The sequence below is a fragment of the Pinus tabuliformis genome, chromosome 7, assembly GCF_031772625.1.
Source record: "Pinus tabuliformis cultivar Carrire ecotype Pingquan chromosome 7, CPIR1, whole genome shotgun sequence".
Taxonomy (NCBI): Eukaryota; Viridiplantae; Streptophyta; class Pinopsida; order Pinales; family Pinaceae; genus Pinus; species Pinus tabuliformis.
The window spans coordinates 1,072,341,695-1,072,365,935 of NC_142293.1; positions in this window are offsets into that span (position 1 = coordinate 1,072,341,695).

Genomic DNA, 24,241 nt, shown 5'->3' on the forward strand with positions numbered 1-24,241 from the left:
TGTCCGCTCCATTTGCAGTGCTATTTTTGCTTAAATATATATTGTTGTCTTATTCATTTGGAGATCTCTTTCTGCTAGAATATCTCTTGTTGTCCACTCCATTTGAATCTCTCCTTCTACTGAAATATCTCTTGTTGTTCCTTCTACTACTTTTTCATTTTCTGCTGAAATATCTCCTCTTTTGTTGTTGAAATTTACTACTGAAACTTTACTGCTATTGTTATTCCAAGATTTCAAGGAACCCGAGATATGATAGTACTTTTGCATGTAGTAATTAAGGTGTTGCATGTGTTTAATAGTTGTGTTTTTGGTACTGGTTGTTGTATGAAAAATTAAAGAGTAGTTTTACTTCTATTTATGTATGTGCAATAAAGTTTTTTCTTGAAAAGACGTATACTGCATAGAATGTTATAAAAGAATAACTTATATAAATTGAATGTTGAAGATAGGGGGATTTTGACTCTCTCACATTATATGAGAAAGTTCATAATCTTATGGGTTTTGGTAATATTGATATTAGAGTTTATTAACAATAGTGGTTGTAGGTAAGAATCATGACTTTTGCAAAAGATGGATCGATACTTTTCTAGACTAACCTCTTTTGCAACAATCAAAGATAGATTATAATTAATATCATTGCAAACAATGAAGTCAATATGTATGATTATTATTACATGCTTTCATCTGTATTTGAAGATTTGTACAAAATCAATGGAAGACCTATCCATGAATTAATTCATGATAAGTAATCATCAATATAAACTGTGGCACCAAAAGTTCACTCACCTTCACTATAAAGCATTGCCTCATGTGAGAAAGATGGTTTCTAAAATACCTGAGATTAGAGTGGATCATGATGGTGTTTTCCAAGTGGTGATCAAGAAGATGCATTTCTTCTACTAATGGAATATGACTTATGGAAAGTGGTAACTTATAGAGGCTAGATCAAAAGGGAGCTAACAACTTCCTTCAATCCCAAAGTATTTTCAAGTCTTATATTGTTTCTTTGTGTCACTTCTCTTGTTTAGATTTATCTTTATAGATCATTCGTTATTATTCTTGCATGAGTATTTGAATGATTCTTTCAATAACTTCTTGATGACGATGTGATCAAGAAAAGAAGATACTAAATATCATTAAGGTGAAAAATAGTGTAGGAAGAGTAAACGCCAAGAGGAAGATGGTGTAAGGATAATGAAGGATCCACTCTCACATCTAGAAAATAAATAAAAAAATACTTGTCTCATCACCAGGTAAACATTAATTATGTGTTGTGAAGAAAAATCCCCTCTACGGACAGAGGCAATCCCTCTAGCCCAATGAGTGGGTCTAGCAACAAAGTAACATACACTTTCCTATATTATGTTCAACAAATGTAGAGAGGAGGAAAAACCTACCTCACTCTTATGCTAATTGTTCGATCCTTGGATATAGATTTGAATATTTCACTCCAGCCCTTGTTCCTTAGTTGTTCTTCACGTCCAAGTACCTACAAGGAATATCAAAGTACTATGAAAGATATAAGAGCATATATGGCATACATCAAACATAAACTACTTAATAGATCAAGGAATGTTAAGATAATAGCATAAACATTTGCACAACTATGGAAAGTGAACATTAGATGTATATATTAATAAGCTAAAAAAGGAAGCATACAACCTATACCTTGATGTTGGAGACCTCCTTTCAGTGGATGTCCAAGTCCAAGAAAAGACTCTTCAAGCACACCTTCTCCAAGCTAGAATGGGTAGCATGTAAACATAATCTCAGCACAGGGATGTAAAAATCAATGACCAACCTTTTGGCAATGGAAGGGAGTGAATTTATAGAAAGGGAGAGGGAGTTAGGGATCCATAAAAGAGGGAGGAAGGTCCACATCTCAAGGGAAAAGCCCATGATGATAAGATCACGAGGCCCAAATGAGAGAGCTTGACCATATAAACAACAACCAATATCTAGCTCGTTATTCTTGAAGGTTCTAGTGAGCAAAGCTTCTCCTACAATTTGGGAAAACTTACGAGAAGAATTTAAACGCAAGTTTTTATATGAAAACTCGCATTGGCAGCACGAGTGTATAACTCAGAAACATACCATCATCATGGACGAGTAGTGGAGAAAAACACGTTGATGCCAAAAATTAGGTGTTTAGGCAACCTTCTTCAGAATGGATTTAGGGAAGTTTTCCTTTGATTATTTAGGGAGGCTTTGGTCTGTATATCATGATGGATATGTTGCATAGTAGTTAACGTTTTGTCACTTAAGGATATGGAACGGGAATTGAACAAGAGGTGTGACAAAATATTGTGTAACAAATGCCCCCTAAAGCATGAAGGAAAAACAGGGAGTGATGGTTGAGATACTTTACAAATCAGTGCAAGGACGACAGCAACACCATCAAGAGACCTGCAAATCAAGCATATACATATATTCCATATTTTATTACCATGCCTAATGATACATGAATAGGCATCTAATAATACATGAATTTGTGTTATGGATGTAGCCATCCGAATAGGAAGGATCATGTGCAAAGATCCTCGGTATGGCCACAACCATTTGAATAGAAAGGATCATGAATATGGACCCATGGTATGGTCGCAACCATTCGTCCAGAGGAAAAATGTGTACAATCATGAATGACTCATAACTCCATGCAACTTGGCCTTTATCAGAAAAATAAAATAAAAATCCAAGGTCTTGTGCTTCTCTCTCAACCCGATCAATGTACAAATTCTAATCATGCGAATAGATGTGTTGAAGTTGAACATGAGAAAAAACCACCTGATTACCGGTCCATGATATAAACCATTAACAAGTATGAGACAAACCACCAATAATGACACTGGATCTCAAGGTATAGTCAACGCAATCCATGACTGTGAAAAGTGAAACTGAAGTCGAACACTCATGGAATCATTTGATGGAAGGTCAATGAGGTAAACTTCTTGTCGAATGTGAAGAACTTTCCATTGAGGCATGCAATCTCTAACGTACTGGAAGGGAGTTTCTAGATCATCTTCCCGGATAATGAGTTGATGTCGACATGAAGTGATCCATCAAAGGAGGGCCATGATGAATCCCACATCATCGACATGAAACAAAAGGATGTAGTAGAGTAGATAAGTGTGATCCAATACTGTGGTAGAAAGTCAGACAGTGTATAAGTGGTAAAGAACTGCAAATAAGACTTCTTTTAAAAATATCGGTGACACCACTCTCGATTTTGGCAGCATTTGACTCAACATAGGATCATAGGTCATGATGACAAAGTGGTATAATCATATGAGAGGCAAAATGGGTTCCCTAAACCTAGGAAGGAAAGTAACCAGGTGAGGATGTCCCAAACCCGACAAAAGAAACAAATGAGTGTCATTGATCTAAAATGATCATAGACATAAACTGATGTAGAAGTGATTAGTCATTAATGATTTGAATGTTAGATCAAAGCACGGAAATCAAGGAAAACTGCTTGAGAACAATACTTTACGACAACTGATTAAAAATAAAAATTGATGCATAACAGAAGTGAAAACAACAAAAACATAGCGATACTAGACAGCAAGATTGATGACGAAGTTCATCCCTGATGGACTATGTATCCAGGTCTGCTTTCAAGATGGGCGACCATTTTTATTAGGAATAAGAATAAGGTGTTGATTACACAGATATTTTATCAGTCTAAATGTGCATTCCAACACTTCTTATCATTGTCATCAAATATCCCTCTGAACTAGCTTTCCAACGCCCCTTATAGTTTCCAAAACCGACCCTGGATGCTCCCTAACACTGAAAACAAAAACTGCCTATGACCTCTAGAATCTGCATACAAACGTCAAAAACCACTCTCTTTCCTTCAATGGCCAAATCTGCCTCTTATAGGCCTGTGGATACATTGAAAACTTCTTTTTCTAAATACAGGATGAATTTGGTTAGGTTTGGGCTTGGTCTAGTTGCGATTTTCCACCTTAGGGTTTAGTTCCATGGTGATCTAATTAGTTTCAACAACAAAGCCACATTCAAACCCAAAAATAACTTTGGATAACCAGTAAATTGTTTGCGATCAGCTTTAACCGAGCGGGGTTGGATAGCTCATGTGAGCGGTGACCGAACCCGCAGCTTAGGTGCCGGTGGTTCTACTGACAGTTTCAACTGGCGGTCTCTAGCTTGTGGTTATGGTTTGTTCACATTGTTAACATTTCCTGCATGGTTTCCAATTTGGCGGTTAACTCCAACAGATATCTACCACCATGACTGTTAGGTGTTCACATGCTTGTAGTCCATGTTAACTCTTTGTGCGGTGAAGGCCCACAGTCTAGGTTGACCTAGCGGTTAACTGCTTACCTTTGGTCCCATCACCACGGTTCCACTGTGGTTTAAGGACATGGTTAGGAACTGTTTGGTGTTTTGTAATTTTTTTAACACATTAACATAAACCAAGAGCTATTAGGTTAGGGTTCTAGGTCATAAAACTTAGGTTATAGTATGGATTTAGTATAGGTTTGTATTTGTTTAACAATGCATGATGCATAGATTTAGGATTAGGATTTTGATTAGGTGTTTAAATGTAGACTAGGGTTTAGGTTTTACATTAGGTGTAAAAACACCCTTTTACCACCCTTTCGTTGCAATATGACATAAACCATATACATATTGTCGAGACTAGCTGCCTTTGCAACGATATCCCTTTGTCGACACCCAAATCCTGTGAGGCAATGAAATAACACATGTTGTTGACCAATCCTGGTGGAACTGTCGATGAACTCACGTTGACAACCAGGTGCTAAACCATCTCAATTGAATGCCATGAAATCATAACATTACCTGTACAACTTGATCCATAATCAACACTGTCGAAGATGAACTGAATTGACAACGACACTAATTATTGACGACGACACTTAAACACCTGTGCAACTGAATCAACGAAATCCTCCTGGAGCATTCCTCTCCACTTGAAAGCTTTTGGACCACAAAAGTTTTAATAAACAATTAGTCGATGAGGGTGGAACTCCCTCTCTTTCGACCTTGACCTAATGATGTACCAATACATTCGATCAATCACCTGCATGTGATGACCCTGATGATGCTAACCATGGTACCTTTTGAGTTGGTGACCTGTTTCATCCATCTGTAGTATGAACAACTTGATACGATGGGCAAACAACATGTTATCAACATGGCAATTGAATTATTTCCACGAAGAATCATGAGTTAATTATTTACAATCTTTGAAAACAGACTGTACTGAATGTTGTTTAATACCATCAACATGTATAAACAATCTATTTTGCGGAATGACAGAGATAATCAAAGCTACTTTTGACATCAAACCGGCTACTTAATTAATCATACTTTCCTGCTTCCTTATTACTAAGTGAACTTGCTGCACTGAACGTATCCAACTGTAAGGTGAAATTTGCTGCAACTTAGTTTGATTCTAAAAGTATTGATTTAGTTGTTGATTTGTTTGAATAAATTTTAAATGATGTTTCCATTTATTAACACTTTCCTCTGATGCATAATTTCCCATTAGACCTTTAACACTACTTTAGAAAAGGCTTTGATATGAAACCAAATAGGTTTCCTCTCCACTTCAAAAGAGGTTTCCAAATTGTTCAAGACATGCAATGGTGACACAATACAAGAGAAATTGAACATGGACTTTCCCCAATACTAACCTATATCCCTGTAACTAAAAATAAGCATACCATCTGAAACAAGTATCTGATTAGACTCACATGTATCATTCCCTGCAATACACTGTTGATGATGATAGTTTCTAGAATTCAGTTGAATGAATGAGTTGAGAGTCATTCTATTTTTAAGAAGATGTTCATAGGACATCAAATGTATCTCATGTTTCTTATCCTGTTTATGAATAAGATTTCTTGGAAAAGAATTAACCACCTTGACCAATTGATCTATAAACTGAATCTCGCATTCCGAACAATCATCCTTATGTTGTTCCTTAAAAAACATGAGTACATATTTACTTGGACTTATTAACTGCTTAACTTGATTTGTAACAATTAAATCCAAGTTTTATTTGACTTTATGTGCCCTAACAATAAATTCAACCCCTTCTTTCTTAAGGTGATATTTATGTTCTCTCCCATAAAATACTGCATCACGATCATAAAGATACAAACTTCCTAAGACAACTCCACATATGTCTACTGGAACCACATCTAATTCCACTTCATCGATGTAATTAGTTGTTATGGAAAATCTTAATCAACATTGTTTGGTGACTTTTATCTCAGTTGATTTATTTAGCCATCCTAATGGGTAAGGTCTTGGGTGATTCTATGTTTCCAAACCCAAACTTTTAACTAAATATTCAGAGATTAAATTCACTTGTGATCCACTATCATATTTGTATGTTTATAAGTTATCCTTATGTTAAACAATTCAAATCTTTTATCCTCATGTGAAGGATTTATGTTTGATGAAGATGCAATAGTTTTCGAACTTGAACCAGTATCAAAAGTTTTACTTGTCATAACCATGGCGGTTATCCTCCTTTCATCACCTGAATCTGAACCTAGATCTTGCTGGACTACCGCAATTTCCTTCTTTCCATCCTTCTCCTTAAGGAACTTTTTGGGCTTAAGTTCTAGATTAAGTTTCCAGCACTTTGATTCATCATGACCGATTCTCTGACAATGAGAACAAGTAGGCCTTTCCTTTTGAATGATCGTTGATTTCTTTCTCTTCGAATTGTTCTCTCCCTTACTATCACTGGAATCTTCAGTTTCCAACTCTTTAGATGACTGCGATAAAAAATTCAATGGTCTGCCACCTGATTCAATATGTATGGCCTAAACACACAAGTCATCAAAATCATCAAGATTAAACATCAACAAAGTATGCTGCAAATATGAATGTAAATTGCTGATGTATTTTAACAAAGTTTCACATGTATCCAATGAAATACCAAGCACCAATGCTTTCTTTCTGAACTCCTGAGTAAAATCCTAAACACTCTTCCCTTTACCTTGCCTCAAATGCTACCAATCAATAATAGCTTGCTGCATGTATCCTAAAGGATAGAACTGTTTCCTAAGAGCTTTTAAAAACTTAGACCATGAAGAGATGACTTTTCCTTTATGCTTTACATCTACCTGAGTTTTATTTTCCCACAAGATTAAAGTTGTTCCCCCCATTCTAAGTGTAGCTAATTAAATTTTAGTTTTATCACTAGAAATGTTCTGAATGCGACAATACAGTTCTAACTGCTTTATCCAGTTATCTAACTTTTCAGGATTTATTTCCCCATCATAAACAGGTAACTCAAATTTAACATCAAGTTTCAAAAGAGATGTTTTCTTAGGTTTCTTTTCCATTTCAGATTCTGCACTAGAAGAAGAAGAAGAAGAGGATGATGGAGATGATGGAGGTGAAGGAGGTTCATTAGTCTTCCCTTTACCTTTGTCCTTCTTCGATGGATTTGAAGAAGAAGCTGCATCTCTTGCCTTCTTGTCTTCATACGATTCTCCAAACATCTCCTGCATGGTCAAGAATTCCTGTTGAAATTGTTATTCACTCATCTTAGTTTCAGTGTTTTCACTTGCATCTGATCCTGACATGGTCAATTTATGAACGATTTGTCGCTTTCCAATATCTGGATCGATCTGCTCAAGGATTCCTTCTCCTCGTTGTGACTTTGACCTGGTTAACATTCAATGGAAAATTATACGAACACAACCTGCTCTGATACCAAATTATATGAGTTTAAATGGTCATAGACATAAACTGATGCAGAATTCATTAGCAATTAATGATTTGAATGTTAGCTCAAAGCATGAAAATCGAGGAAAACTGCTTAAGAAGAATACTTTAGGATAGCTTATTAAACATAAAAATTGACGCATAACAGAAGTGAGAATAGTAAAAACGCAATGACACCAGACAACAAGATTGATGACAAAGTTCATCCCTGATGGACTACGTCTCCGGGTTTTCTTTCAAGATGGGCGACTGTTTTTTTTAGGAATGAGAAGAAGGTGTTGATTACACAGAGATTTGATCAATCTAAATTTGCACACAAGTGCTTCTGATCACTATCATCAAATAGCCCTTTGAACTAGCTTTCCAACTCCCCTTACGGTTTCCAAAACCGACCCCGAATAATCTGCCTCTTATAGGCCTGTGGATACATTGAAAACTTCTTTTGCTGAATACAGGGTGAATTTGGTTAGGTTTGGCTCAGTCTAGTTGCGATTTTCCACCTTAAGGTTTAGTTCCATGGTGGTCAAATTAGTTTCAACAACAAAGCCACATACAAACCCAAAAATAACTTTGGATAACCAATAAACCATTTGCGGTCAGCTTTAATCGGGTGGGGTTGGACAGCTCATGTGAGCGGTGACTGAACCCACTGTTTAGGTGCAAGCAGTTCTACTGACAGTTTCAACTGGCGGTCTTTGGCTCGTGGTTATGGTGTGTTCACATTGTTAACATTTTCGCGTGGTTTCCAAGCCGGCGGTTAACTCCAAGAAATATCCACCACCGTGATTGCTAGGTGTTCACATGCCCATAGTCCTTGTTAACTCTCCACGTGGTGAAGGCCCATGGTTAACTGCTTACCTCTGGTCATATCGCCACGGTTCCGTTGCGGTTTAAGGAAACGATTAGGAACTATTTGGTGTTTTGTAATGTTTTTAACACATTAACATATGCCAAGAGCTATTAGGTTAGGGTTTTAGGTCATAGAACTTAGGTTATAACATGGATTTAGTATAGGTTTGTATTTGTTTATCAATGCATGATGCAGAGATTAATGACCAGATTTAGGATTAGGATTTTTATTAGGTGTTTAAATGTAGACTAGGGTTTATGTTTTTCATTAGGTGTAAAAACACCCTTTTACCACACTTTTGTTGCAATGTGACATAAACCATATACATATCATTGACACAGCTGACTTTGCGATGATATCCCTTTGTCGACACCCAAATCCTGCGAGGCAATGACACGACACATGTCATTGACCAATCCTGGTGAAACTATCGATGAATTCATGTCGACAACCAAGCGCTAAACCATCTCAACTGGATGCCATGAAACCATAACATTACCTATACAACCTGATCCATAACCAACATTTCCGAAGCTAAACTGAATTGACGACGACACTGAATACTGAAAATGACACTTGAACATGTGTGCAACTGAATCAACAAAATCCTTCTGGATCAGTCACATTCAAGAGCGACATGCTACCTTTACGGAATACAAGAGATGATCACTTTCACTTTTTCCCCATAATTTTTGGCGAGTACCCCATATATTTGTTACTGCAAGCTTGAAGGGGATAGCATATTCTTTCCATATAAGTTCACCCTTTAGATGAATCCATCCTAGTAAGTTTTGTGAGCCCTAGGAAGGAGGAACTCGATCTCGTCATAGTGACAAGTCATGCATCGTTTATGTTTTACGAGTCTGACAAAGGTGAAACTCAACATTTTTTTCATATTTAGAGAGTTTGAAAAATAAGCAAAAAATAAAACTCCAAAGGTCCCTTTTTGTAAATCATCTCTTAAACCCAAAATGGTAGAAAAAAATATCCAGGAGAATGTCTTAGCCATGTTCGACTAAGGTATTAATTTTTCGTACAATAGTCTATCTCAGTCTGGAAAAGGGTTAAACATATACTGAGCAAACACCATTTTATTTACCTTTACGAGTTGAAAATGACAAGTACTCAACAATATTTTCATTTTTGAGAGTCACAAAAAGCTTAAAGATGACTCCAGGGGGTCTATATTTTGTTTATTTTTTATGAGTTCAAAAAAGTAATAAAATAAAACTCATTGAATCAGTCAATATAAATCACCATCACCAAGAACATATGACCTATCACTACACAAGGAAAACCACATTACCAATTTCGAGGAAAAATATTAAAAAATGAGTGAAATATGCCTTAATTTGGTAAAAATATTATTTAAAACTTATAAGTATGGTAAAAAGTAAGTTATTTTTACCATTTACCAATTTGCAATTGTGAGGGAATTTTTACCTCATTTTACCTTGATTTCCAGGCAAGGAGAATGATTAATCCAGCACACCATTTGTTGAGCTGCTTGTTGCAGGTAAGAGATTTGTCCCTCCTTTTCATTTTGGTAGTAATTTTATGCATTTCCATCCATAGGGTAGGCTACAAGGAAGACCTGCAAAAAATTCATATCGTGGGTGACCAGCGTGGGTTTCACTCATCGGACTCACGTTGCTCGCCCAATGGTTAAATAGTTAATCTTGGATTTTCTCTTCATGGATTCTCATGAAATGTTGTTGTTGATTTTTTGTAGGATAACTAGTCCAAAATGGTGATTGAATGGAAAGAGAGGGTTCATGAAGCCAAAGACCATTAGGCTATGTAGGATCAAGATTGTATTGATGCTCTACAAGCACGTGGATTTCTTAAGTTCTTCATGATTCTCGGGATCATATCACAACCTGCGTTATTGCAGCACCTAATCAGTTGGTGGGATGTAGACTGCTAAGTGTTCATGTTCAGAGATCAAGAGCTTGAAATAGAGGTTGCTGACATTTATTTCATCACTGGGTTCTCTAGAAAGAGACAACAGGTTTAGTTATCTAGATCATGTACTATAGGAGAGAGAACGGATATGCTCATTGTGAGGCAATGTCCGGGGGCCAAGAAGACTCACAGTGGAAAAATTGACATAAAGACCATTACCAACCTCCCACTGTGAACAATCCTACACACTATGGCTTGAATAGATGGGGCACAAGCATTGCATGAGGGAACAAAGCCTCATTTCCAATATGAAATCGAGTGCCTAAATCCCATGATTTTCAATTGGTGCGAGGATTTGTTGGTGTGTATGAAGCTTCAACTTACCAAGTGCAAGTCACGGAATATGAAACAATTTTGTTTTAGATCTATTTTGGCGACGTTCATCTAGGAACAAGTGCCATTGTTCCATTATCGGTGGTTGGAAGTGGATCCACCAGCGCCCAGAGATCCACAACTACTCAAATGGGGATAGTTGATGCCTCGACATGGAGGTGGTCAACAATTGTCATTCCCTCTAGCATTTTTTGGATGGCTGCATCAGTAGCTTATCATGGTCGATGATTGGGCATATGTAGGCACAAATTTCCAAGGAGATCCATATCTTCCATTTCCTCCAAGGGCACAGTGGAACAATTCATGTAAAAAACTATTTTTGAAACTTTTGAAGTTTTTTTGTTTTTTGTTTTTTGTTTTTTGTTTTTTGGTACTGGTATTTGACTTATGATGTTGTGTAGATGTTGTGTTGGGTTGTGTTATATTCTTTCCATGACTAACCTACCTATATTAGGTTGGGAAAACCTACCTATGGTTTTCAATCCATGATATTGGATGCTTTGGCATGTATAAATATGTATTGTAACATTGAAAGGAACATAATGAAAAATCAAGCTGGTATTCCTGATGTTGGGATCCAGTGGGAAAATCTCTGTGTGTATGTGTTTTATGTGTTATGCTATTGCATTGTTTATTTTCTATGTTTTAGAATTCGTATGCAAGTAATTTCTATATGGGGTTAAAACCTACTTGTTGGACTAGAGAGACCTCGAGGGGTGTCTCTAATATCTAAGTGAGTGGCATGCCATATTAAGGAGGCTCCTCCATATGAGGAGGGAGCAGATCCTATCGTCGAGGTAGAGCAAAATCTGGAAGTTTTAACCAGCGGGATTCCAGAGTATGCCTCGATCGATGAGGTTACACTACACTACCAAAGGAAAATTTTAGGGGTTTCCGCCAGACTGTGTCAGCTACTGGGCCGAGTCATTAGAGTTATCTCATGCTATCATGAGCACCACGTGGGTGAATAGCCAACTTCTAGTTTACTTTCTGCACCATTGTAGGCTTATAAATCCATGTGTCTTGGAACAAAAATTTTGTTATTTTGATGTAGAAAACTCTTTTGAAAACACTCGCTATATATATATATATATATATATACACATGTTTTCCTGTTTACCATGTATTATATGTGATACTTTACAATTTACAAGTTTCACAAATATCTATCTAACACATAGTTAGCCAATGTATCTGTTAATGTGTTCATGCATCTTGGAATATGATTATAAGTAATAAAATAAAACTCTCGTTCCAATAAATGACCTCACAAATACATTCTCAACATTTGAGTATTTCTAACTGAATATTGTCCATTAAGTTGTAGCACAATGAGCCATGAATCAAGTTTTACGATTAACTCTCTAATTCCAAGAGAAATAGCTTCTGACAAAAGCTTGATGACCACACTATATTCGACAATGTTATTAGTCGTTCGACCTAAACGTATACCTTGTAAATTCAATAAATCACCATTAGGGTCATAGTTGCGCATGCAGTGGAAGATATATTTTGTGTACTACGACAAGCACTATCACCAAAACCGATGTAATGGTTGGATGACATCTACAAACCAGGTAGAGAATGAGGTAAGTAGAGGAAAATGTTTGCAAAATAAAACTAACACAACAAAACCACACTGCATGCTAATGTACATAAGTATTTACACGGATAATCACGCATAATACTTCTTAAATGGAGCCCATTTGTGGACTAGGGTAATCGACCAATAGAGAGTAAAATGAGTGTTTCACTGTTGGCATGACATGTAAGCATTGACTTAGCCAAATAGTGGAATAAAATACATAAATGATAATGTTGCCATGCCCCTCGAGAGAGCGAGGATTACATGTCATGAAATCAATGCCCCATTTATCAAAAGGACCAACAGTAACAACTGGGTGTAGGGTTGCGGGTGGAGCACACTGTTAGGTTGTAAATATGGTAGGTGTGACATTTTTGGACTGGTAAAATGAAATATTTAAAGATCGAAGGCCATAAATAACTAACGCGTAGGATTTTCTCAGTAGTAGCATACCTTGACATGTGACCACCACAATCCTTAGAGTGACAGTCATTGAGGACTCTCTCAGCTTCTTCGAGTGTCAAACATCTATGAAGGACAGAATTGACACAAACATGGTACGAAGTATACCGAATGATTCGATATGTTTGGTACTGATGTCGAATGTGACGATGGTCAAAATTGGACAACTCTAATAGAAAAGTTTCAGTCTGGAGATAGACAATAATATCCCCATACCACGGGTCAAGAGTGCTAATGAGAAAAAGAGTCTCATCAAGAATGAGCTCATCGAAAGCTATAGATGTGGTTGGGGATCGAAGGTCACAAATCAATTCAGCAAAAACCAACGATTTATTTGATTTGGTTGTAGAAAAATCCAAATAAAATTCCAGATATTTTCCCCCCAGTAATTGACGAGTCAGGATGGAGGTCATGGTGTTGCAATCTGAAATCACAGTGGTTTTCTGTAAGAGAATATAGTGTCAGAAGCATTCAATAGCGTGAAAAGCTACTAAAGCAAGTTTCTCGACATGGTCATATCGAATTTCGGTATGAATAAGATTCTAGCTTAAGTAGTAGATCACGTGTTCATTTCCATCATCATCATCTTAGACCAGTACCATGGCAATAGTACTATCGGCTACGACCAAGTACAAGTAATCGCGGTGATAATTGGGGGATGCAGCAAAGGATCACTAATGATGGTGTTCTTTAATGAATCGAAATAATTTTAAGCAATTTCATCCCAAATAAATGGGATCCCCTTTTTCATCAAACGAGTAAATCCTTTAGCAAGTTCAACATAATTTGGTACAAAACAACGAAGGAAATTAACTTTCCCTTGCAAGCTCTGCAATTGATGTAAATATAATGGAGGGGTAAATTTACAATGACCTCAACTTTGAGGGGGTTAATCTGGATGCCTTCATTAGATACCAGAAACCCTAGGAGATGACTAGATTCAATGAAAAAAACACACTTATGCATATTTAAATGAATATTGTAGTGTCTACAATGAAGAAAAATCACTCATAGGTGGTCTGGATGATCATGACGCTGAGAAGAATGAGTTGGTAAGTCATCAAGATATGATTGAACGATGTGTTTGATGTCATGACAAGCATAACACATTGCTCGTTGAAAGGTAGAACTAACATTTTTTAGACCGAAAGGGAGTTTCTTGTAGGCAAAGGTTCCCCATGGATATATAAAAGAAGTTTTGTGTTGATCGGCAGGAAGAATGTTAATCTGGTTGTAGCCAGAAACACCATCCATACTCCCGACACACTCATCAATGATTTGATCAATAAAAGGAGTTGGATAATTGTCTTTGGGACATGCCTGATTGATATCGTGGTAATCAACACAAACGTGAATAGTCCCTTGGTTTTTAGTCATAAGGACAATGTTCGAAACTCAGTTTGTTAATGGAATGAGTAAATGAAACCAACCTTTAGAAGTTTTACAACCTCTCCCTTTATGGCGGCTTCCTTTCTAGGGTGCACTGGATGAAGTCGATGATGAACATGCTTCACATATCGATAGGCAGTAATTTTGTGCACAAATATACTCGGATCTATGTCAGGAATTTCTTCATATGACCAGGCAAAGACATTGTGGAATTCCTTAAAAAGGGCAGTGTAAATCTTGATCTCGTCAAGAGAACAAGAAACCACGACATGGATTTTCCCAAAAATTCTAGGTTTAACATAAATGTTGATAGGTATGGTAGCAGTATTGTTCCCCATGTTTCCCTCAGACAAAACTTCATGCACCAAAATGGGTGTTTTAAGTGGATGGGTGAGCGTACGAGAAACAAAGGTACCCAAACATGATGAAGTATCTCCAAGACTCGAGAGAAATGAGGAATGATTATGAGCATCATTCCAGGGAGTTTCCTCAAGAGACATAACCTCGGTGTTACTCTCATCAGTGGGAAATGTCTCATTCAATGGATTCAAAGAATCCCAAGACCCAAGACAAGGGGACTGTGAGTACGCATCTAGATGCATACTAAGAGTAGTATGACTTTTAGAAGTGGTCGCCAAAGCCAGAAAAACAATTTGATAGACTTGTTCTACTGGGCTGAGTGGCATGACATTGCCAAAAGAATCAACATGATCAGGAGAAGGAACGATCCAAGGATCATAATAAGTAGAGATCATGTTGACAGAAGCGACGTGTGGAGGTGTGAGGAAAACGTTTCCCATAAGAGAAGATTCTTTAAAAACACACGCGCCAATGCTCTCATAAGGAATGTCAATATTTCCCACATATGGCAAGTTTCCATTCAAACAACCAAAAGAAAAAAAGGCTAACTGATCAATGGTGACTATTTTCCCTTCATGAGGAAAATGAAGCACATGGAACAAAGAAGAAACCACACAAAACATAGCATGATGCCAACTTCATCCAAGTAGAAGGTTATAATTCAACTTTTCATCAAAAACTTTTGCTTCTAATTCAGCAGTTTTCCCTTCCAATGTGATGGGAAAACTCATGAGACTACCATAAGGGCAAGATCATCTTCCATCGAAGGTTTCTAAGGTTTTCGAAGACTGGTTGAGAGGTAGAGAGCTATAGCTCTCTAGCATGAAACATACATGATGCAGGTGGAAGCACCCTCATCAATCACAATCTGATGAATCTTCTTCCCTTTTATAATGACTTGGATTAAAAATGAAAGTTGATGGGGAAGATGTGGAACATGATTTTTCGGGTCAAAATTAATCAAACTCAAATCCATAGGGTTAATTCCTCCTATAGCTGATAGCAATGATTTCTGTTGTGTTGGACAAGTTTGGAGAACTTCTAAGGTAGACATCATCGAAGGCACTTGAGCTAAATCTTCGACAATATTGTAATGCTGGCCAGCTCACATATTCGGATTGTAAGATGATTTTCGAAGGAAACCCTTGGGAGTTGGTCGGATAACGAAGTCATTACTAGGTCTCTCAATATTAAGAGGACCAAAACTGGGTGGAGTAGAAGTAGAAGGTGTATCATTAATTTCTTTCTCCACAATCTGTTTGGGAGGAGTTGGATAGTCTTTTGATGAGGTGGCAACAGAAATAGGCATTGTTCCACTCATATAAACCTAAGAACCCAAAGATGTAGAATATTGTGATTTTTCTACCAATTGGCTCTACTGTGATGGGAAAGGTTATTTTAGTATAGTCATCATCCCTTAAGTGCCTTTTAACAAGCAGCTAACTTCTGCACAATGGGGAAAATCCTTGGTATAATAATCTTCTTCACAAATGAGGCAAGGATATTTGGGCTTATGTTGGGCATGGAATCCCCCCAAGGCAGGTTTTGGGGCTTAAAGCTTAAGTTTTGACCAAATAATTTTGTAAAAGCTCCACGAATTGCGGGCACGAAATTAAAATAGAGTCATAGGGTTGTCCACCCTAGTTTTTATAATGTAATGTTGGCTGGATAGACCTAGCCATGGTCCGTGAACCATGGGATTGTATAAATAGAGCAAGGCTCTAAGTGTATAAGATAACTAATAGAAGATAGAATAGAAAAAAGAGAACAAGTCGAAGTGATTGGGTCGAAGGGTAAAGGGTGTTTGTGGGTCGTAGAGTAGGAGAAGGCTCTGCAGCTGAGTGCGCAGAGGCCTAGTAGTCCGCAACTGAGTGCACAGACCCCTGTAGCTGAGTGCGCAGGGTAGGTTAAGTCTGTAACCTTTGGGAGAATCAATAAAGAGAAGTCTTACTATATTTTTGTGTATCTTTTCCTGGTTTAATGCATGATTGGATATAATTTGCAAGTATACTATATATTTACTGCATAAACTTGTATGAATGTTTTGTGTAGATAATTATAACATAAGACATTCAAGTAGGCGAAGGTAATTAACTAGTACTGGAAGATAAGTAATATCCCAAGTAAAAGCGCAAAGCACGGCACGAGAGCTCTACAACCCCTAGTTAGGTCTACGCAAAGGTAGTGAATTGGCCCGTGAGGAACAGGGAAGTGTGTGAAGTGACCTACGCGCAGGAACCAACAGTGGACCAGTCGAACCTCTCAGACATCTCAAGGGTGCGGAAACCTCATTCTAGCACCCTTCCATACTACTTTGGGTGAGACCTCAATCCGCGCTCCGCGGGCTGTTGCCAAAAGGGCCAGTAGTACTCAAATTTGTTTGGATAATTAACTTTGAACCTGGGTCAGGCCCCAACAACCCAACAAATGGTTTTGTTTCTAGGTTCGGGATCTGCCTAGAGATGTCTGATGTCGTATCACTAGAATCCAACAAACAAAGGAATTGAATATTGGTTGGACAGAAAGATTCATGACTTCATGGCGCAGGAAAATAGGAATCCGTGACTATCAAAGGAAGAGTGGTTAGACTGCTACTTATATACAGAGATCCATGAAATTTTCTTTGCATCCTTCCCCATTGAGTTGTACGAGTGGATCGTGAAGCTAGCAGATAGCCAAGGAAGGTGTAAATTCAACAAACCTATTGTGTGGACCCTAGAATTGGTGCGCAGACTGGAAGCATTGGAAGCTAAGATTGCGTACATTGTCTATCACTAGCATGAACGAATCATAGGAGGATTCATCACCGAATTCGTGGTAGATACTTCAGTCAGTTATAGTGAGGCAGAACGATGCTTCCTCAAGGGACCGCGAGGTAAGTACGTTAAATATTTGAACACTTGGATTAAAATTCTATTGTGTGAAAAGTGGGTTATGCGAATAAATTGATGTTTGGGGCTAAGCGGAGTGGGAGAATCTACAGAAAAAAAGGTAGCACAAAACTAGAAACTAGCCCCTGATTTCACCTCTGTGAGGGGGTGAAGAAGAGCTCGTGAAGGTATCACCAAGAAGTGCAATCTATCTGATAAGGTAGAGAATTCCACGAATACCAACCCCACCCACACCACCACCAGTTTCACCATCTTCACCCTCGTCTTCGCCCATACCACCTCCGCCACCACCGTGAAGTAATATGGCAAGCACAATAAAGCTACCAATGTTTAAGGGAGTAGGGAATGAAGATCCAGACTAGTTTTGGTTTGTGATAAAAGCTATATGGGAAGCACAGGGTGTCACGGATGACAATATAAAGAAGGCACCATTGGTCAACGCTCTGCAAGATTGCACACTGACCTGGTATATTAAGCATTACAATGACAATCCAAATGCAGGGATTGCGGATATCCAAGCTACGCTAAGCAAAGAATTTAGTAGGCCAAAGTCAAAGGCACAACCGATCATTGGATTCAAGGAAATCACAATGCTACCAGGCAAAACCTTGTGGGAGTTGGATCAAATACTGAAGTGCACAATTCACAAAGTGGACATGACATTAACAAATGGGTGACATCGTAAATTGTTTGTAGCATCGTTAACACCGCATCTATGGAACACAATGTTGCAACAAAGGCTAACCACTCAAGCTGAGGCTTTGGAGGTCGCAATGAGATTACACGAGACTCTGATACAAGGTCCTAACCTAGGAGTTCAGCAGATTCACACGCAGTTGAAAAACTTGTGCCTGGAGATGCAAAGTTTGAAACAAGACAGGACAACCTACCCAGAGATGTGCGATGAGGTATGGTGCATAAAATGCAAGGGCCAGGGACATGACAAGGACCATTGACTGGTGTTTTTGAATTACCTTGCGGGAGGAGGGCCAATGCCACTAAGACCGGAGGTGCAAGCAGGACCAAGTGCGGCGCTTGCACTATGGTGCATGATTTGTCAGATAGGAGGAAAGCATGCTATAGATAATTGCCATCTATTACAGAAGTATATGGAGAATTCACAACAATTGTTCTGTAATTTCTATAGGTCAGTAGGACATGATGAGCGCACCTGTAGAGGTTATGAGCTGATGATGGATCAAACTCCTACCTACAGAGTTCAGGCTGAAACACGGCCCCTCGATCAATGGCGCGCACCAGATTTTGATGGCGTGGATGAGGCCGAGGTGGATGGGGGCCAGGAAGAGGTTGCGAACAACTGATATGTTACAATTGCAGAGGTGCAGGGCATTATACCCACGATTGTACGAATCAAATGTGACCATCATGCTTGTATGGTATGTTGTTTGATCATGAGATGGAGGATTGTCCCAAACTGATAGCGAGGTTGCGCGACAAAGGAGCACTCCAAACTATCCCAAATAAAAACCTACAAATGATGAGGTCTAAGCCCCGCAAGGAAGACCCTAATGTAAATATCGTACTCCAGAGTGGAATTACAATAGGGGATGACAAAGACCAGTAGCCTAAAGAAAGTATCTGGGCTTGCAAGGCTCCAACGAAGGAACCAAAATTTGAATTAGATCACGCTAAGGAGACCCTTCACTAATGCCTCCACTTCAGGAACTAAAGATAGACTAGAAATGGACCCATTAATGCTCACTACGTTCTTAGAGACATGCATGAAGCTGCTGCATGACAGCAAGGTTGTAAAGGGACTACAAGAACTCATAATGAGATGCACTGGGATTGCGCCAGGAGAACCGTGCATAGTCCGGAAGCTCGGGAAGCACACGACGTGAACAAGAAGGGAAATGAGATTGACCACGCAGATTGGGGAATATGACATGGACCAAGTGATTCTAGATCTAGGATCGGATGTGAATGTCCTACCAAAGCAGACATGCTATCGCATGGGAAAGCCTGCGCTACAATGGTCTCCTATCCAACTATGGATGGCGAACCAGCAAAAGATCCTACCTATGGGGAGATTGCAAGGAATCATAGTAGATATTGAAGGAGCAAGCGCACTAGTAGATTTCGAAGTGATAGAGATTGTTGATGACAAAAATGCCTACCCCACGCTATTAGGAATAGATTGGGCCACTAACATGAATGGAGTGATAAATCTAAAGAAGCACAAGATGATCTTTGAGAAAAAGTCACTATGCGTAGTGGTACGTTTAGACCCTGCTAAAGGATCGCGCTACATGGAGATGGTGCACGACTATGATAACGATGATGAATTGGACTACATCTACAATATAACCGTGTGGGAGTAAGACTTGGTAAATCCAACCGTGGATGGCCAAATCTTATGGGAGTGTAAAAGCTCTTGCACATCAGATTCTAATGAGGAGATGAAACGATGTCAGAATCAGTTACACAAGGTAACCACGCTCAACTGTAACATGATGACACGATCGCTGCACTACGTAGCAACAGAGGTAAGAGATCTACATATGTATGACGGGTTAAGCGAGGTGGATGACTTCCTAAGAAAATTTAAAAGAGAAGTACCGAAATAGCAGCATTTTGACACTCTGAAATGGGTACTACGAGCTACGCCCGCAAGATGGTGGGGGATGCACCAAAGAAGTTTTGAGGGCTAGCATGAATGCAGAAGGATGATGTGGATGCCATTTGGGAAGCCTCTGACGTGATTAATAGACAATATTATCGGACGAACCGGCTAGCGCGCCCACCTATCTAAGTGGATACAGGCATATGGTGTAAAACCTACACGAATGCACATCATCCTCGCAGTAGGAGACACGATCAGCAAGTAGGTTCAGGTAAGCAATGGCATGAACAAACCCTCTGGTTGGGACCATGGAGTATGGAAAGACCAAGTGCATAGAAGGATATCCACGTAGAAACCTTTAACAAAGTACGCAAAGCACTAAACAAGGCCCACAATACGAAGTGGACTGACTAGGACCTGCGCATCCCAGTGGTTCTATGGGCTTATAAGACCGCGTGCAAGAACCTGACCATGCAGGCACCGCCAAGTATGTAGTATAAAGCAAACATTGTAATCCCTATAGTACATGAAAATATTAGACCGTGCATGATAGCACCGGTAGATACGATGGTTTGCGAAACCTTGGAAAAAGAAATCCAACAGGGAAATTCTAAGCTCCAAGAACTTGAAGAATAAAGGATACGCTTAAATAATAAAAGTGCTCTGGTGGACATGGAATTCAAGAAGCTGGAGGATGAGATAAAGGAGGCTTTTCTTGGTAACAAGACTAGGGTGATAAGACAGGATTAGTACGATCACGATGACATGATTAAGGATTATCGCCGCGAACTGATCAATCTGATGCCATGGCTTGGACCACACATTAATAAGTGAATAGACCAGGGTAGTGCATTGTAGATGATAAAGTATGCAATGCCGCCCATAACAATAAAAGGTGGGTATTTGTCAGGAACTGTGATGGATGAGAGGATGAAACTTTACAAAGGTGGTGCGACCACCTGACTAGCCGAGGGAAGTATAGTCTTAGCACTCCAAGAAGTTGAAATGAAGCGTGGGACTATAAACTATTCTACTTGGGAGCTGCGCGAGGTTGAAACTGCGCACAGAAGCAAAGAGTCACAAGGTCCCCGACTGTGCACAGAGGGCTATGCTATCGTGCGGGTTGGCCAAAAAGTGACCGGTGAAGTTGTTATAGACATTTTTGGGCACTACAACCCCAATCAAACATGTCCATAAAACAAGGACTCCTAAGTCCCTAAAAGTGTTGTTCCATCCCCTAAAAGAACAAGGTCAGTTGATTACATCATCTCCCATAAGTTCTCCATGAAAAACTACTCAGAACTAGTCAAAGCTAGACCATCTCACCTGTTCCATGGTCAAAGTGCACTGCATCCCACCTAAATGCACACGGGAGGTGCGATGCATACTAAAAAGCCCTTCTATGGGGTGCGATGGGCGAGAGTGGACAAATGGCAGATTCAATTTGCGAGGTGGAGGATCATGGAATCTTCCAGAAACTTCTCCAGTGACACTTGCCTCTCTACATTCACCCATGGATGAGTAAGAGATCATCAATCTCCAAGTGGAATCAAGAACTATCAGAGAGAGGACACTAATCAAATCTCAGAAGCTGACTCACCTCCCTACAATCATCTATATATGGATCCCTCATTCTAGAGATCCAAGAGGCTGGAATTTTGTATCTTGTAAGGAAGTGCTACTGGTTCCTTGGTGTAACATCATAGTGTTGGGTGATCTAAGCTTTTCATGAGGTGAAGAAGGGCTTTCTTGCTGAGAGGATGACGCTAGGTCAGAACAATTGGTTGTAATCCTCTTTATTATTCTTGATATTAATAAAGCTATTCAAGTTTTCCTCCACATTCTTGTATGATTGATGATATATGCATTTGTGTGGTCAATATATATCTAGTCCTATATTGTTTATGATAGTAGATCTCTGTTCTTGGATAGTGTTATGTTGCTTTGATTCCACAGGTGCTCTTTGAAGCTGGGTAGACGAGGAAGCGAGTGGCAAAGATCTATCAGAAGGGAGAGGAATCAAGCAAGGAACCAAGCACAAGACAGAGGTTGGTCTCCTTTGTTCCCCTCTTATCTACTTCTCATAAAGGAAAACGAAAGTAGTTTTAGTTTGTTTGTTTCTAAGATAGCTACTAGTCTTAGTGGGACTAGCAGCTCTGCATAGACACTAGATTTCTTGGTAACAAAATGGCGACTCCGCTGGGGGGTGAATAAATTGTTTGTTTTTCTATATTTTTTTGCTTTATAAACTTACAGACGGAGCCTGAAGTCAAGCCAGCTAGCCTTCGAACTGCATTTTCTATGAAAGTGCAAAGTAGAGCAATGTTGCTTCAGTCTATCTCTGGGTTTTGTTTATGAACTGAACAATCGATTTACAAACTCTATAATTTCCCTTGTGGTGGCTCTAGTAGCCTCTTTAGATCTACCCCTGTGATTTATTTACTGGTTATCACTTGCTCGGCCTAAATCTTTGAACTGTGTTGCAAACTATGATCAAGAACTGGATCAAAAGTCTCGCACTGTACGATCACACCCTCTCTTCAAGGATATCAGTATGCATCACACTTCCCGTGTGCTGTAGGTGGGATGCATACTAGAATCCCTGTGTAATAGGTGCGCTGATCAGAGAAGGCTAATTTTGCCTCCAGACTTTGGTTTTTCTTCACTCTTTTCAGCTCTATTCAGGAGTTTTGTTGTCTGTAGTCAGTATACCTCTGTTGGAAACCCCCTTCCTTGCCATTATTCTGCCTCCGTTTTGCAAAGAACTGTAAATGTTTTTATGTATTGTGAGCCATTTTCGGTTCTCTTTTACAAAGAAGTAGCGTAATTGAACTGTCGTTTCTTGATTTGGAAGTGTCACAAGTGTCATTTTCAGTCACAGAAGAGAATTCGATTGTTCTTGATAGTCGATTACATTGTTACTCTTGTATTTGATTTGAATTAGTAGTTTTTCAATTGTCGAAAGCAAGTTTTCAATTCCAAATTGCAAAGTGTCGCCATTGTCTTCATTTTGTCTTGAAAAGAAGCTTGTTAGTAATGTCGCTTTGAAAAATAATTCAAATTTGCGCTTAGCTTTCTTTTTATCATTCACATATTAAGAAGGCTGAAAAAAAATACATGCATGTGCATTTGCATTTAGACTGTTTGTTGGTTTGATTTAGGACAGTGCATATAGTGTGTGCTCTCTGCTCTATGTTGAAACAATATCATCTCTCTTTCTTTAGTAACTAGGATTTTCATTACAAAAAGAAGATTAAACAATTGTTTATCATCTTAGATTGCATTTTAGGAATTGTATATCTACATCGCGTGGTGAAACTGAAAGGAAAATTTCTTAAACAAGATCAACTGTAAAATAAATTTAATGAATCTAAAAACGCTTTGGAACCTAACGCACAACATTTAGAAGTCTAGGTTAGAGACGTATTCCGGCATCGTAAAGCCTGGTAACTATTGTTTTCATTGCTGGTTGGGTGATTCCTCCATTTTGAGACGACAAGTGCCAGTATGGACTTGTGCTCCCACGTACCGTCGAGTATATATTGGGAGACCACAATAGGCTATATCCTTTATCCATAGGAAGCCATGTCTGCCGCCCTATCGATTGCGATGCACTGAACACAACATTCGGGGAGATTGACTGTCGTACCCTAAAAAGTATTATATAGTTTTGCGATTGGTTTGGTAATCCCTCTATCTAGATTTCCAGAGTAGTCTCTTTCATTCCTTTTCAGACTCCTTAAAGGAAAATGTCCATCTAAGAACTTGTCACTTGAAGCTCATTAAAAATCGAAGGCGACTAGAGTCATCTTTTGTTTTTTCTCGACTCTTAAAAATTGAAAAAACAAGTTGTGTCAAAGCGTCTAAATTTTATTTTAATAGGAATAAACATCACCTTTCGTACGTTGGTCTTAGGTTGAGAAAAATGGAGTCCACCAACCAAGGATTTCCCCTTGGAGGAAATCCTAGTCCTTTCTCCTCTTGGGGAGATGTTGGTGCACCCCATATGGCCACATTGTGGTTTCTAGGATTGACAATCAGCCTGCCCGTATGGCTCTTCTCGACCTCTGTCGTTCAGAACACCATGA